The sequence below is a fragment of the Carettochelys insculpta genome, chromosome 27, assembly GCF_033958435.1.
Source record: "Carettochelys insculpta isolate YL-2023 chromosome 27, ASM3395843v1, whole genome shotgun sequence".
Classification (NCBI taxonomy): domain Eukaryota; kingdom Metazoa; phylum Chordata; order Testudines; family Carettochelyidae; genus Carettochelys; species Carettochelys insculpta.
Genome location: NC_134163.1, coordinates 12,015,128 through 12,032,627, shown reverse-complemented (window position 1 = coordinate 12,032,627; position 17,500 = coordinate 12,015,128).

Below are 17,500 nucleotides of genomic sequence, written 5' to 3'. Positions count from 1 at the left end.
GATTGAAAGAGCAATCTGCTCTGTCGACAGAGAGCAGCCAGACTGCCCAGCCCTCTCTTGACAGAACAGCTGACCAGAAGCTCTGCAAACAGGACTGCCCATCGACAAAAGGGCCCCAGAGCGCCTACACAACTGTTTTGTCAACAGAACACTGTCCAGAGAGGTAACAGAGAGGAAGCCGTGCTAGTCTATACACTATCAAAACAAAAAGCAGTCAAGTAGCACTTTAAAGACTAGCAAAATAGTTTCTTAGGTGAGCTTTCGTGGGACAGACCCCCTTCTTCAGACCATAGCCAGACTGGCTATGGTCTGAAGAAGTGGGTCTGTCCCACGAAAGCTCACCTAAGAAACTATTTTGCTAGTCTTTAAAGTGCTACTTGACTGCTTTTTGTTTTGTCCAGAGAGGTGTTATTCCTGAACAGGGAAGGGTATAATGCTGCTGATGGATGTGCCAGATTTTGTCAACAAAACTGTTGACAAAGTGCATTTTTTTGTGCATAGATGCTCTGCAGTTTTTCCTGACAAAAGGCCAGTTTTGCCCAGAAAAGCAGCTCGTGTAGACATAGCCAGTAGTAAAATGGGGATGGGGGGTATGAACCAGTGGATGCATGTTTGCAAGTGTTTGAAGGAATAAGTCCTTCAACTTTTTATAAAATCATTCCCCAAGCACTTGCATCTTTATGCCAAATGGCAAAACATGGTCCCCCTATCTTTTAAAAGTGACCTCCAATTAACATTACTGTTTTGTTTTAAACAAAATTTGCAATTTTTGTAGCAGCTTAAGATGCCAGCATGTTTTCTTATGTTCTTTCATATCACAATACACCTCTGGAAATCCTTAGTTTAGATATAGGAGAGTGTTTCATTGTAGATGTATCTTTTTATTTGTATTGGTTCTGCTAACATATCCTTTGTACCTTTATATTGATATTAAGTTTCAACAAGGATTTAATTTTTTATAACCAGATCTCCCTCAAATAGACTTTTATAATGGAACTGTTTTCTCAGACAAATGCTGGTACTTCCCTTGTCTTTCAGGGATCAGTTCATAATAGCGTTATTAAGGTCCGACTTAACTTGCAATATTATGGAAATTGTGGATTCCAAATTATTAGGCTTCCACTATAGTTTTGACAGCAGGAGCTGTGCCATGCATGGGGCTGACGATGGGAGCTGCCCTGGGGCTGAAAGCAGGACCTCTTGTTGTGAGGCCTGAACAGCCACTGTTAGCCCTGTCCTCCCTACAACTTTTAGCCCTGGGTGGCTAATAGTGGGAACCCCTGCTTTCAGCCCATGTCCCTGATTATAGCCCTGGGCCCCAGCACTCAGCCCGGGGCAGCTGACAGCAGGCACCCCCCCAGTCTCAGCCCTAAGTGGACAGCAGCAGGCGCCCTTGCTCTGAGCCCCATGTTTCCAGTCTTAACCCTGGGTACCTGCTCTCATTTTGGATGGCTAACTGCAGGAGCCCCCACTTTCAGGCCTGGACAACTGACAGCAGAAGTCTTGTCTCCCAGCCCCAGGAGGCTGGCAGTGGAAAATCATGGAAAACTAATAATGGATTTTGTTACCCCAAATAATAAAGTCCTTTATTCCTTTTCTGCACTTTCCACAACTCAGACACAGTTGTTTTTGACAGTCATCCCTCAGTTCAAGTAGGGCCTTAAACATCATACTACCAATCACTATACTTGAATGCTGAGTCTACAAGTGCCCCTTCCTTTCGAAAGAGGCATGTTAATGAGCAGGTTTGAAAGATGCTAATGAGGCGCTGCAATGAATATGCAGCGCCTCATTAGCATAATGGTGGTCGCGGCGATTCGAAAGTGCAGCTTTTCGGATCATGCGCCGCCCGTGGAGATGGGACCTTCTGAAAGGACCCCCCCTAGTTTTCGAAAGCCCTTCCGATCACAGATAGGAAGAAGGGCTTTCAAAAACCTCGGGGGTCCTTTTGGAAGGACCCGTCTCCACAGGCGGCATGCGATTTGAAAAGCCGCACTTTCGAATTGCCGTGGCTGCCATTATGCGAATGAGGCACTGCATATTCATTGCAGAGCCTCATTAGCATCTTTCAAACCTGCTCATTAACATGCCTCTTTCGAAAGGAAGGGGCACTTGTAGATTCAGCATTCAAGTATAGTGATTGGTAGTATGATGTTTAAGGCCCTACTTGAACTGAGGGATGACTGTCAAAAACAACTGTGTCTGAGTTGTGGAAAGCACAGAAAAGGAATGAACATTAAGCCAGCACCATGCAGTAGGTACTTAATACTTACAGAACTGGGTCTAAAATATCATAGAGGTTTATTCTGCCCAAAACTAGGTAATTGCACAATTGTTATTTGTAAGACCTGTTTTTTTGTTTTGTGAAGATACAGAGTAACAGGGGTTTTAATATGACAACTGTATAAAATCAGACCAAGATATAATTTGTATGCATAAAACTCAGCAAATGAAAATTATAAGTTTAATTACAGACTCTAGAATCTAATTTTCATTACCCCTTTTTATTCTATGGCAAAATGAGAAAGTGCTATTTGTCTATGCCAGTCGCTTTCAACCTGTGCTCCATGGACCCCGAGGGTCTGCAGGCTTTAGCTAATGGGTCTATGAAAGTTTGCCATTGCTGCAGAACAGATGGTTTTCAACCTGTGGTCTGTGGACCTTTGGAGTTCTAGAGACTATATCTGTGATTTCCAAAGGGGTCTGTACCTTGGCAACTTTAGGGTCCACAAATGAAAAAAGGTGAAAAACCACCAGGTCTATACTGTTCCAGTTTTTATCAGTTCATGTTGTTTCAGCTCTTTCCTGTCGTCTTTGCTCCTTTTGGAAGCATTTGGGTGACTCATTTCCTGTGCAGAATAAACCAGCCATTTCCTGGTTACTGAATTCAGAAACTTCCCCTTCCACTAAGTGTCTGAGTGGGTTGAGGTATTTTTTGGTCAGACCCTGTCCGGGTGAGGCTGGAGATGTGAATATTCATTTCAACCTTGTGAGAGGGAAATATTGACAGATTGTCATAATGTTGCTTTGGGATCATTTCTATGCCCCTGCAGTCTGGGTTTCTGTATCCTTTTTGTATATTGGAATTAAAATAATTCCATATATCCAAATTCAGTTGTACTGTACCTTAGAGCACTAGAACCAGAACCTTTTCTTAATTCGATCCAGTCATTTTCAATGCATGCAAATGGGACATTTAAAAAGATTTGATGTGCCAAATTCATTCACAGTATAAAGGTATTGAAGAAAATGAAATTACTGCAGGTATCAGGGCCGCTGACTTTTTATTATTTTAATAAATGGTAGAAAAGCTATGTGTACTGGAATTAACTTTGTTATTGACTAATCCAGATTTTTTCATATTAGATATGGGTCACTTTAACTCTTCTGTTTGACATTGTTGTTTTGATTTTTGTATTTGTTTTTATAATTTCAGCTCATCTCCACCCCCACAGTCTTAATTCCCTTCACAGCTATTTCTAAATTTTTCATCACAATGAAACCCTGTCACTGTATTGTGAAAAGCTATATTGACCAAAAAGCCTGTTTCTGGAGGCTGGCCCAATGTACAGTAGTGTTCTCCGCACTCTGCAGCAGCATCTTGAGACTCTTTCAAATATTGTCTTGTTGCTAAAAAGCAATTTGTCTGCTCTTTTTAAAGTCTTCTTCCATGATTTGTTTGGATATTCTTATTTCCTAGTCTGTCACACCCCTTTTATATGTCAAAGGAAATTAAACAATAGAATTCTTGGGGTATGGATACTGCCCTGTTTAAATTTGCATATAGCACATGCTGTGTGGATTATCACTGAATAATTCATACCTTTCATGATTGATTCATGCACAAAAGCTGGATACCTCCTCTGTGACTTTCCATTAACTGTAATAGAATGAAAGTTCCTATTAAAGTGGATATATTGTACAAGTACTCACAGCAGTGCTGGTTGTCCATTTAGTAGCACTGAAAGTGTGACACCTACCAAATGTACTTCAGTTGCTGAGAGTAGGGGTGTGCGTGCAAAATTGCTCCCTTACTATTTGGTAATACTTGATTCAGCTCTGAAGGGGAGCACATGCTGCTCCATTGCCAAACCTAACCAGAGTCAAACCAGATGGCAGAAACTATAATATTTTTATACATTATATATACTATTCCTAATTCCCTGTCTTTCTTCAGTAGGGAAAGTGGGTGGGCATTTCAACAAGTCCTTCTGAATGGTATATCCATGAAAAGCACACTGGCAAAGCTAGTAGAAAATCATGAACATTAAAAAATAAATCAGTCGCTTCTGTGATTTTTAAATTGTGGAAATGGTTTTCATCAGAACTAAATATTTTGTCTAAAAAAAGAAATTTTAGTTTCTGCCTTTTCCCATTGAAAAATTACAGATCCTAATTTTGCCAATGTAAACATAGTAATGTGTTGCTTCCTAGACTTGCAGGAACTTCTCTGATCAAACAGCTGCAGTATGAATGTACCCATTCCTTGCTTTGTTCAGTGCAACTGGATGACTCTTTAGTAATAATTGTTATTCTAGTATTTACTGTTTGCAGGACTGGGCCCTAACTCTTTAGTCCACTATCTCTTGCACATGATTTGTACAATGCATCTGATGTCTATTTATCCACGAAGCATGAGATATGAAGCTGTGCTGAAGCTCTAACCAATATCACCACTATTACATTGGTCTTGCATTAAGTTTCTTAATTGTTAACTCTTTGGTCCCCTGGAAAAAACATGACTTTTGTTCTTGGAACAGATGCCACAGCATAATTAAAAATGTTATAAATGCTTGAGAAACTCTCCTAAATTGCTAAAATTTAATCTGAATTTCTTCCCTGCAATCCTTCTGTCTTTCCCTTACCCTGGCCTCAGCTTTACAAAGTGGTTTGTTTCCAACCCTGCAGCATAGTTTGCATTCCACAGTCAAGAATGAACATTTATTTATACAAACATTCATCCTTGCAAGCATATCTCAGTGTGCTGTCCTACGGCAGAGCAATAAACATTTTTCTTTCTGTTCTCCTTTGCATAGCTGAACATTTTATCAGGAGGCAGTTCTTCAATTAAAGAATAACACACTTCAGTCACTTCCCTGTAGCTGCAATCTGTTAAAAAAACAAAGATGCATGCTGGTCCATTTGACCTACACCCATTATATTTTAGTACCCTCTAAGGATGGTGCCAGTTTTTAAAAAAAAAAACAACTCCTGGTGCAGGTTAGGATCTTTGCATCTCTGTGTTTCTTGAGGAAACTCAAGGCCCAGAATCCTAGGGCTTGATTTTTCCCAGTCATTCTGATAGTCCAGTTTTCCCCAAATTTCTTAGCAGGCTATGGAGGTATATTAATTATGTCAACATTTGAATACTCAAGTTGGCAGTGAGAAAGTGATCACACTGGTAGATGAAACAGTATCTGACTAGCACTGAGAAGGGTAACACAACTCAGAGTTTAAGCTCATACATTATTTCTTTAGGTTCTCCATCTCTCACCTGTCAGATGGCAGTATCATTCACTGACATGCTAGCTCATCATCACCTGTGTGCTTGTGACAGCAGGTCACTCCCCATTGCATCTGCTGTTTACTGGGGGATTATACAGATGCAAGATGATACAGCAGGCTAATTTCAAGTTCTGAATGCATCAACTGTAAATGAAACTGGGGTTCTATACTTCTTTGCTTAGGGTCTAAAGACAAATATATCTGCAATCTACTCATTGTACTATCCAAAGATGCCACATGCTGCTCAGCCAAATTCTGCTCTTAGTTGGGGTAACTAAGAATAGGACTTGATCCATTTCTATTAAAATGAAATTCACCAGTGAATTTGATCAATCATGGCTTGATTGGGCACATTCTTGTCAGCACTGCTGAAGCAGCTTTTGAAAATGGGTATTTAGGATTTGTTAAAATGGCATCTCAAGTACGTAGGCGGAATATTGTTAAAACACAAGAGGGAAGTGAAATTTATTTTTAGAAATATATGCTTGATAATGTCTTCTCAGAGGAAGAGCACTGGTGCCTTTCTTAAGCTATTTCACAACCAGAAACATATTAATTGTTCAAATGAATGAACTGTGAGCATAAGTTTTCTCTGACCATATTCACTGAATCATTTTGGTATTTTTGTGGCTCTGATTTATTATATTTTCAATAACGACACTGTTGCAAGGCTTGCAAGTGCACATTCCATTCCTGTCATATTAGTGCTAAATATTGCCCTTCCTTATTTGAGCTACATATGATACAGACAACAAGTTTTCTCCTTTTAATCATAACACTGCCATAACACACAAGGCTGTGTACTGTGCTCTGCAGGGGTGTGGTATGCAGGAGAAGCGATGGGGCTAGGTTCTCACTGAGCAGATCATATGCTACCATGAGCTACAACACATGCATGTTCTGAGACATTCTGCTTTGGTGAAATTTCAGAAAAATTTCATGCGGAGAATGCAGCTGGTGTTTCACCACTACTCCTCTTGCACCAGATTCATTCTGGGAAGGATTTAGTTCTAAGCTTGCAAACTATAAAACACATCCTGGCGCACACACTACACAGTTACATAGCTGTGTGAAGAGTTCTCGTATGGCTATGTAATATATGCCAGGAAACTATAATCGATAAAGTTACAATCAGACACTTCAGTTCCATCAAAGGAGGTCTCCTATTTATCTACTTATATGTCCTCTTACTATCATAATATCTAAGCACCTCATAAGTTACTGAATTATATAATAAAACACATTGAATCATCCTTATGTTGTGTGTGAACAGTACATGTCATCAAAATGATGTCAGGATTGCCTTTCTCTTAAGGATAAATACTGACAGCTTCTTTTCCAAAAGTGACTGGCAGGGATGCTCCATACCCCTCACACTGGGGCTTTGTACTGTCCTGAATAATCCTGAGGAGAGCTAGGCAGGCATAGAAAGGGCATTGAATGGATCCGTAAATTCCAGGATAGGGTGGGAAGCTCATGCCAGTGATCTCTCAGTCCTACCTCCCCATGCCTGCCAAAGAACTTATTGTGGGAATCCTGGTGTCTGCTCTCTTCCTTGTACTAGTCCTGTGGAGGCTGTTCTAAGCTGTAGTAACACTTGTGGAGCTGCCATGGGAAATAAAATGAGAAATTAAGTCATCCCCACAAGGAGTTTTGGGAGCAGTGGGGGCCTAGGCTAGCCCACTTCCCTCTATTGTCGAGGCTACTGGGAGGTCTTTACCTGTTTGGAAGCAGTCACCTAATACTGCTGTGAGAGTTCTGTAGCTTTATGTAGTTGTGAGGTCCTTTAAACTTCTCTGCAGAGTCAGGGATGCTGGGAGCATGTGCTAATGAAGCACAATGTACTATTGTAATCATCTCTATTGACATAGTAACAAATGTAGTCAGGTATGTCCAAAAGAGTAACAGTGTTCAGACACTAAACCCTTGTGTATACTATGCCTGCCATGAGTCCCGGCATTGTCACGAAGGCTAATAAAGACATAATTTTCTCAGGTCTTAACGTCTGTTAGACATCAATCTCCAAGTGATTTCCTACTTGTATCAAAGATGTGCTTGTTCCTATGCCACTTAAATTTAAAAGGCAAGAATACCGGGAATGAATTAAACCTCCCTAGTGGCAGCTGCTGAGGTTCAATTCGTTTGTCAGTGCCATAATCATGCAGCGGGCGTCTTCTATTTGCCTGCCCATATGTTCCTGAAGGATGTTATGTAATGGAAAAACACAGTGGTGCTTCGTTCCCACAGCTATGCAGCTCTTCTGTTGTGGCATGAGGACTTGCTTATGTTTCAGCTGAAAAATGTTAAGTACTAATGTTCCAATTTTGGACTGATGATTAAACTACCTACAGTAAACTCTTTCATATCTGGCAGCCTAGGAGGCTGCTGGATATTAAAATGTTCTAGATGATAGAGAGGTATACCTAGCACTGCATAACACTATAGAAAAACAAGATTAGATATTAAGAAACAAACAAAAATGTATGCAGAGTACTTTATTTACCAACAACAGTAGTACTGTGCACTGTAAACTTATAGGGTGTGTCTACACGGGCACAAATCTTCGAAATAGCCATGCTAATGGCCATTTCGAAGATTACTAATGAGGCGTTGAATTGAATATTCAGCACCTCATTAGCATTAGGATGCTTCCGGCCACGGAGCTTCTAAAGTGCCGCTTTCGAAAGCATGCGGCTCAGTGCCGTTACATGGGGGTCCTTTTCGATAGGTGCGGGGTCCTTTTGAAAAGGACCCCCGTGTAGCCACACTGAGCCGCATGCTTTCGAAAGCGGCGCTTTCAAAGTGCTGCGGCTGGAAGTGTCCTAATGCTAATGAGGCGCTGAATATTCAATTCAGCGCCTCATTAGTAATCTTCAAAATATGGCCATTTCAAAGATTTGTGCCCGTGTAGACACAGCCATACTATATTTGCTGTATTTTAATTTGTATTTACTTTCACTCTAATGTGCTTATGGAAAACATAACTAAAATATACTTATGGTTAAAATACTGGTTATTTGAGAGTTCTGGATAATAGAATGCTGGATATGATAGCGTTTACTGTAGATGGAAGCACATTAAGAGAAATGGCTTGTGTCATAAATAAATTAAACAATGGGTCTAATGTAAGAGAGGCTGACCATATAGTCACATTCAATTATTTTCATATTTCCAGCTAGTCTCTGCAGGTGAATGTGGCTATTTGCCTCATGCTAGAAATCAAGGTTATTTAGTTTTTGCTGAATTTTCAACTCACTGACATTAGCATGGTGTATATTTTCAATGTTGCTGTGCATAAAAATATCTTTTGAGCTTTAAAAATATATTGAGGACAGAAGGCCTGATCCTACCAGATCCTGAAGTCAGTACAAACTGAGGGCACTCGGACTTCAACAGCCAAAGGAATGAAAAACATAGTGTCCTCTTGAATGTTTAAGATGCTTGAATGCTAAGGTGATGAATGTAGTGTGAACATTAAGCCAGCACCATGCAGTAGGTACTTAATACTTACAGAACTGGGTCTAAAATATCATAGAGGTTTATTCTGCCCAAAACTAGGTAATTGCATCAATAAATGGGTGTGTGCGCGCACAATTGTTATTTGTAAGACCTGCTTTTTTGTTTTGTGAAGATACAGAGTAACATGGCTACCTCTCTGTGACTATTCTGGGATGATTTAAATTAAATTAATTGGAAATATGCATCTCCTAGAACTGCAAGGGACCTCAGGAGATCATCTAGTCCACTCCCCTGCCCTCTTAGCTGGATTAAGCAACCTCCCTGACATCTATTTGTCCCACTCCCTAAATGGCCTTCTCAGGGATTGAACTCAAAAGCCTGAGTTTAGCAGGCCTATGCGCAAACCACTGAGCTGTCCCTCCCCCTATAGTTAGGTGTGAACCTGCTTTTGGCAGGGGTCTGGACTCGATTACTTTCTGAGGTCCCTTCCAGCCCTAGGATTCAATGATTCCTAGTTTGCATACATTATTGCAGAGTTGTGCACGTTTTGCAGGCACAACCTAAATCAGTAAGATTAAACTTTGAAACACAACTATCAATTTAAACAAAAAAAAAAGGTATTTTTACTATAGTATGTCTAGGGCCTCCCAAATTCATAGCTATGAAAAACGTGTCACAGACTATAAAATCTGGTGTCCCACTATGAAAACTGGTCTTTTGTGTGCTTTTACCCTCTGCTATAAAGATTTCATGGGAGTGATCAACATTTCGCAAATTGGGGGTCTTGACCCTTAAGGGATTTGCATGGGACAGGAGGGCAATTGCAAGGTTTTAAGGGTGTCACTGTATTGCTATCCTTCTGCTTTCAGAGCTGGGCAGCCAGAAACAGGTGGCTCCTGATGAGGGCCCAGATCTGACGGCAACAGTGCAGAAGAAAGGATAGCAATACCATACCATGTCATCCTTTGTTCTGCACTGCTGCTGGTAGCATTGGCTCTGTCTTCAGAACTAGGCTCCCAGCCAGTATCCACTGCTCTTCAGCCATCCAGCTCTGAAGGCAGCAGCACCGCCAGCAACAATAACTTCATATAACCTTGTTGCCCAACCCACCACAACTCCTTTCTGAGTCAGGCACCCTATAATTACAGTGCTGGAAGTTCAGATTTAAATATCTGAAATAACAGAATTTATTATTTTTAAAATCTTATGGCTGTGAAATTGACCAAAATGAACTGAATTTGGTAGGTCCGTAAGTATGTCTGTCTTTGGCTTCATATTATTCAGAGATGGCAGGTGTCTCAGAAAATAGGATGCTCTTGCCAATGCAACAGAGCTACTTCTTCAGAAAAAAGAATTAATTTTAGTTTACTTTAAATGTAGTTGAATTTAATTTTCTTGATTTAATTGCTTTAAAATCAGAATGTAAGAGTTATATTTAAATAGTGATACATTTACAGTAGCCATACATTTAATTCTGTATTTGTAAGTGGGTCACATACTTCAGTCAATCGGCTAGTTTGTCCCTAGGCTTCATACGTGAGGACTTAAGTACAGAAGTGATCAGAAAAGAAACAAAAAGGCTTTTATAGAAACAGAAACCGCGTCCCTCTTATTACAACCCAGCCCTCTAATAAATAAGGCCTGTGTTTCTGAGAAGTCGGCCAAGTGCAAATGGCCTTTTGAGCAGAGTGCTCAGGTGATTTTTGAAACTGGTATTTAGTTGTGCCCTTGTTATCAGTGAGCCTGTTGCCTGAAGCAGTCCAAATGGAGGGCTGGGGGGATTTGTGGGCAAAAGAATGAATGGCCAAACTATTTTCAGAAGGGTCTGAGACAGTGAAAGGCTGGTCTAGGTGCTCAAAGGTACTCATTCATGCCTGAAGCACAACTAAGGCCTTGTCTATATTGGAAGACAGTACCTGTTAGCTAAACCAATGATTTCAAACTGATTTAGCTTAGGTGGCGTACATCCCTTTCTGGCTATGTCTACATGGGCAGCCTCTGTCAACAGAGAAACCTCGGCAGTACCTCTGTCGACAGATCACATCTACACGTAAAAGTGGCTTGAAAGAGCAATCTGTTCTGGCGACAGAGAACATCTGGACTGCCCTACCCTCTGTCAACAGAACGGCTGACTGGAAACTGCAGACAGAGCTGCCCAGTGAACCAGAAGCCCTCTCTGTTGACAGAACTGTCTACACAGGCACTCTGCTGACAAAACACTGTCAACAGAGGCGTTATACTTGATTGGAGAAAGGTATAATGCTGCCAGCTGAGTTTTGTTGGCAAACTCTCAACAGAGCGCTTTAACCATGTAGAGGCTCGGCAAGTTTCATTGACAAAAGCCCAGTTTTGTTGACAGGTTGCCCATGTAGACATAGTCTTCATGTTTACTTAAACCGGCTCCTAATATCTTAAGCTAAACTGAAAAACAAAATACAACTCTACAAAAACATTCAAACCAAAATAAGAGTGCCCACACAGGCATGTGCACTGGATTAACTCCATTAATTTAAATGAAACTCACGATTAAACTAGTACAACTTTCTTGTGCAGACAGGTTCTAAATCAGGAAATGCAGGTTAAGGCTCTTCAGCAATGTTTGCTCATTGGCTGCTTTGCAGCCTGTGCAAATCCGAGCAATAGATATCACAGAGAGGACCCTCTCTTTCACCACCACACCCACACAAGAGAAGGACAGACATGAGTAGACAAAGACAGACTGGATTTACTGAGCAAGTTGTGGTTTAGCACCAGGGAGGAAAGGCAGAGCTGAGATTTGGGTAGGGCAGGGAGAGGCAAAGGGAGGAGGAACAGTATCTAACCACACTGGGGTTGAGCATCATGAAACATCTCAGGGAAAGAAGATGGCAAGCAAAAGGTCAAGGGCACAGGTTTTTGTATGCTCCTTTTCAGCTTCTGAGGACAATCTTCTTCCTCACTGAGGCATGGGTCATACAGATCCACAGGCTCACACCTGAAGCCAGCCACCAGCATATCTGTGATGAGCTGAAAGGGGAAAAAGAGAGGCAGATCTTTGGGAGCCTTGCTCACTACCGAAGATCCAGGCCTAGCTGGCATATGTAAAGTGATTAGTTATGTAAGTGAATATGCACTTTGTGGGTATTTCTATTCAAACCAGAGCAGGGAACTGGTAAGGGCACTTTTGAAAAGCTCGTCCAGCATTGTGTACTCACACAGTTTGGACACAGTTACACCCTCATTTTAAAGATTCCTATTAGTGCTACTCCACCTCACACTTTTGAAAATATTGGCCTTAGTGTGGAGAAGCTGCCTGCTTATCTGCTTCCCATTTCACTCCCGTGTCATGTGAGCAGCACATGGGGAAACTGCTTTGTTATTTTTGAAGGCCAGCAACCAAATCTCCTTTTCTCCCCTAGTTATTCCAAGGATTTCCTTTCACTCCAGGTGTTATGGAGCAATTGTGCTGTTCCCTAAAGGCTATGGTTGCCTTGTGAGGAGGTCGCTGAAGTGTTCTGGTGATCTAGGAGCAAAGTGAGGAAGCAGTGGCATTTATAAATGAGAAGAACACTATAGCATCATAGGACAGTGAGGGTTCCAAATAGCCATCAGTTGGGCACACAACTGACCTGGCACTGAGCTAATTTGCAAGGCGTCCAGAGGCCATGCACCACACTCCTGACTGCCTCCAGAGAGTGTGGGGACGCTGGCATTGAGGACAGGGAGACTTTTTCCTTTCATGCTCTCAGGGCTCCCCCTGCTGGGGAACATTGGCAGCAGGGAGGAGACAGCTGCAGCCAGCAGAAAGGTGAAAGCTCAAGGAAGTGGGGGCTGGAGAGGAACAGGATGGAGGTACTTACAGGCTGAAGGCCAAGCAGTTGGGAATGGGAAGTAAAGAGCAGAATATGAGAGGCTGCTTCTGGCAGGACTCTTCCCTAAGAGGCTGTCTCAGGCTCTCATGCCCATTCACCGCCCCTGATCACAAGGTTCCCACACCCACAGGCTTCCCCAAACCCCCATTGTTTTTTCTAGGCTCCCTCCAATCTTCACCTTTTGGGTGCAAGGGCTAGGCTTCACTCACACCATCCCACTCTCCCTCAGATGCTCCTGAGCTGAATCAGCGATTTTCTGCCACCCTGAGAGAAGTGTCACATGTGGGTCTGTGCAGCCCTTGGAGGCTTTGAGCCTTAGCCTTCAGTGCTGAGACCAGATTGTCAAAGAACAAGCAGCCTTCCTGCACACATTCTGCCTTGAAAATGCCCTGTGGTGTTTTCAGTGTCAGAACTGGACATCCAAATCCTTTCCAGAGGCCTGGTGAGAGATACTCCTGCACACAAGGAATTCTGCCCCCTCTAAGGTCTCTCTTGATACCAGAAAACTACTTTCATAGAAGTGTCTGGTTTTCTTCCGAGCACCCTTATGACCTGCCCTTCAGTCCCCCTGTTCTACCTCATCACTGTACACACTGTATCCATAGGCCGACTACAAAGGGAATAAGCCCCTTGCCTTCTGCGAGTATAGCTCCTGCACCCTATCCTTGAACTGAGTCACCACTGGTAAAGTAATTTCAAAGTACCCTTAAAAGGCAAAATCCTGGGGTAGGTTGGGATTTTGGAGGATGGAATCTTAATGGTTGAGATATGTTTTGTGTTTTACAATTTAGGTGGCAAAGTCTTGTTGAAAAATCAACTGGGGTTTGTTACAAGCTGCGTGTTTACATCTTAAAATAATATAACATTCTTTGGCCAATGCATCTTAAAAGGTAGGGAATTATAAATTATAATTACAAATTATAGGGAAGGAAGCTCAGCGGGGTGTAGGAGAGTGATTTGCCCAAGGTCACACATACTGTGTTTTTGTGCTGGTGCTTGCTGGTACTGAGTACTGGCACCTCAGCAAGCTCCAGTCGATGGATCCCTGTTTAATTTCTTTGTTAATAGATTGGTAGGAAAGTGACCTGTATTTACTTCAATATTTTTAGATGAATTTTTGTAAAAAAAAAAATTGTTCAGCAATACCTGGAATTGTAAAAATGCAATAATTTGCAGCCACTGTGTAAAAAATATGATAAATGCCTATTCCAATTCAGAATGCATTTTTCAAGGGACAAAATCTGCAGTCTTAGGCTATGGAATTTTTATGCCAAGTTTCAGCCTCACACAAAAAAACTAAGATAAAATCCTGTCATATATAAAGAATATAAATGGAAATGTTTCTATGTTTAGCTGAAATAATGCTATTAGTCAACCTAGAATTGCACTGTAATTTTAGCAGTGAGATAGCAAGCTGCTCAAAGAGTCACCATTGTTGAGCAGTCAGTAAAAGGAAGTCTAGGACTTTATATTAATTGCCATTTTTAGGTGTTTGGTACTTCATGTGTATAGCTGGGTGGATTTTTTTTGTTGTGCAGCTTTAGAGAACAGCATTTTGGGAGAGTGTTTTTACCCTTGCAATGTTTACGTTTAGCAGAAGAGTGGACCAAGAATTAAGACTACGATTTTCTCTAAATCAGGATCAGGACGTTGCTTTCCTTGTTAGGCCTTGACCAAAGGGAGATGTATAAACATTGTATTCAATCAGCCTACTCCATACAAAGGGACTGTTTTCTGTCTGGATTGGGTGTGAGCCTAAAATATGGCTGACTCAGTTGGCCCTTCCTAGCCAAGTTTCACCGTTATTACTACAAGTGTAGCACCCTCTGGTGGAGGAGATCTGTTAATTTACAGATTTGTTTAGCTGTAGGTTTCAACAAGACTTGCTCCCTAAACTGTAAAATGCAAAACACACTCTAAATGTAATTTATCTTCTGTTTTCAGAAAACAAATTACTGCTATCAGATTGGCAATTCCAGGACTCAAAAATCACGAGCCAAACCCCTAAAATCATGATAAAAAAACCCTACACATAATGGCTATGAAAAATAATAATGGTTATGGTTACAGCATAGTCATCTGTCAACAGATGTCTCTGTCTGGAGATGTTTCCCAACAAAACATCTACAAAGTGCGGCCATGCACTAAAGCGGATTGAAAGGGCTGCCCGGCCCTCTCTCAACAGAACAGCGGACCAGAAGCTCAACAGGGCTCCCTGGTGAACCAGAAGCCCTGTCTGTTGACAGAGGGTCCCCCAAAGCATCCACGCATCTTTTTTGTTTACAGAATCTGTCGACAAAGGTACCCCACGTCATACTGATGACAAAACGCATTTTATGTGTAGACGCTCCTCAAGTTTTGTCGACAAAACTGGGATTTTGTTGACAAAACTGTCTAGTGTGTTCTCTTTTATTTGCTCAAGTGTTTTTCTGAAACCATAAAGACTGACTCTTATTTAAATAAATCAAAGCTGAGGACATTACTCCAGAAGCTTGAGCTTTAAAGAAGATCAAATATCATGAGATTTTTTAAAATAGTGAGTTGACAATGCTGCTACTGTCAAATGCATGTTTGAATCCAGCATCCCTTTTCCAGTTCTTCAGTGATGAAAGATGGATTATTTGCATATATAGATCTGAAAAACAAAGTAAGGCACTGATCCTGCAATGCATTCTTCTGAGGCACGCTCATGTACAGTACAAGATTGGGTCCTAACAATCCAAGAGTGATGTCCAGAGAAAACCTTGTGCAAAAATAAGGCCCCAGTTCTGCATACTTGTGTGTAACTTTCTATAGCACAAGTTGTTCCCTTGTGCAGTTATGCACATTCATGGAGTTACTGGCATGTGTAAGCATTTGCAGGGTCAGGACTCAAAGTTATTTTCTACATTTTAGAGTTTTTATTAAAAGTGATTGATGAGATGCTCTGTAATTTGTTTCCCTTTAATTTCAATTTCCATCATGCTCCTGCTCAGTGTGATAACATATGAGGCACTGTTTATATAATTGGGTATATTTTAATTAGTTTTCCCCCACACTACATCTGTTTTAGTGTCTGATTACATTTTGTTTGATCTAGGCACTCCTCTGCTAGTTCTGTCCTACTTAGGTAAATAAAATAAAATAATAATTGCCTCAGGGTACTTAGTCATGCTGCAAGAAGAGTGGCTCTGTAACAGGCACTTGAGAGAGATGTAACTCACAGCAACTGCAGTTGAGATGATCTGGGTTCTGAAGGAAGTAAAAACCAAAATAATGCCAAATTCTATGGAAATATATTAAGTCAAATGATGAGGTTTCTGTTAAGTAGTGTTTACTACCAGAATGTCTCCCAAAGCTGGCACATGGAGTGGGAACCTGCTGTCTCTCATAGGACTAAGTGGACGGTGCTCTGAATCCTGTTTTTTCTTAACCAGGAATGTTCCAGTTTCCTGTTTTGTCAAGAGGTGGAAATGCCCCCAGTCTGTGTATTTGCTTACCCTATTCCTGCCCTTTGAACTAAAACTGTGAAACAGACAATGAAAGACCAAAGAGAAACAGAACCAAGACTATTAGAAAAGGAGGGCATAAAGGAATTAAAACCAAAGCAAATGTCATTTGAGGAAGTTTCTAAGATCTGTACAAATGCAAGAAGCATAATGAAACAAAGGTCTCAGAGAGGTAGCTGTGTGAGTCTGGTTCAGCAAAAACAACAAGGAGTCCGGTAGCAGTTTAAAGACGAACAAATTTATTAGGGTGCTTGTATTTCATGAAAGCTTATGCCCTAACATCCTAATAAATTTGTGGTGTTTAAAATGCCACCAGACTCCTTGTTCTTTTAACAAAACAAAGGAGATTTATAGGAGATTTCAAGGAACCTTTAATGTTTTATGAACCAGAGTCCTAACCTTGTCCTCGAATGATCAAAGTGGAATAAATCATGTATTTCACACTTTGAAAAGTGAATGATGATTTTGTATGTCTCCATTTTTGAGGCAGGAGGCAAATTTTCAGAAAGCATTGGTTTAACGGCCAGCAGGGCAGCACGAGGCATCTGGCCGTTAAACCAACTGAATTTAGTTCCGTTCTTTCAGTGGCAGCAGGGCAGAAAGCTACAGAGAGCCCCTCACTCCCCACTATCCGAAAGCCACACCCCTCCAGTGGGCATGGCGTGGCTCACCCCTGCCAGTGGAACACCTCCACACCAGCCTTCCTTCCGCTGGGCACACATTGTTTTAGGCAGTGCTATTTTTGTGCTGGTATGCAGGACTGGGGCCAGAGGAGCGGGAACCGGCTGAGGACTGGCTGCTCTCTTTTTAAAAAAATACAAAGGGGACTGGTTTTAGGCCATTTCTAAAGTCTTCTTACCCTTTGTGACAAGGGACTTCCTGCCCAGTATGTCTAAAATTTTCCATGCCATTTTAGTCTCTCCATTTAGGCCCTAAATTCAGCAAAACACATGCTTACTTTTTGGGTCCCTGGAACTGAAGCACACACTTAACTTTAACTGTGTGCTTACGAGCCTTGCCAGCTCAGAGCATTAGACTGGGAGAGCATCACATCCGAGTTATCAGGAAGCTGTAGATTGATAAAATGTGTATCTATTACACGCTCTTCTGAGGTTCTAAGTCCCAGAGGTTTTTTGTCAGCAACTAAAAAAAAAAAAAAAAAATCATACGAAGTTTGGTAGATCTTAATCCAATTCC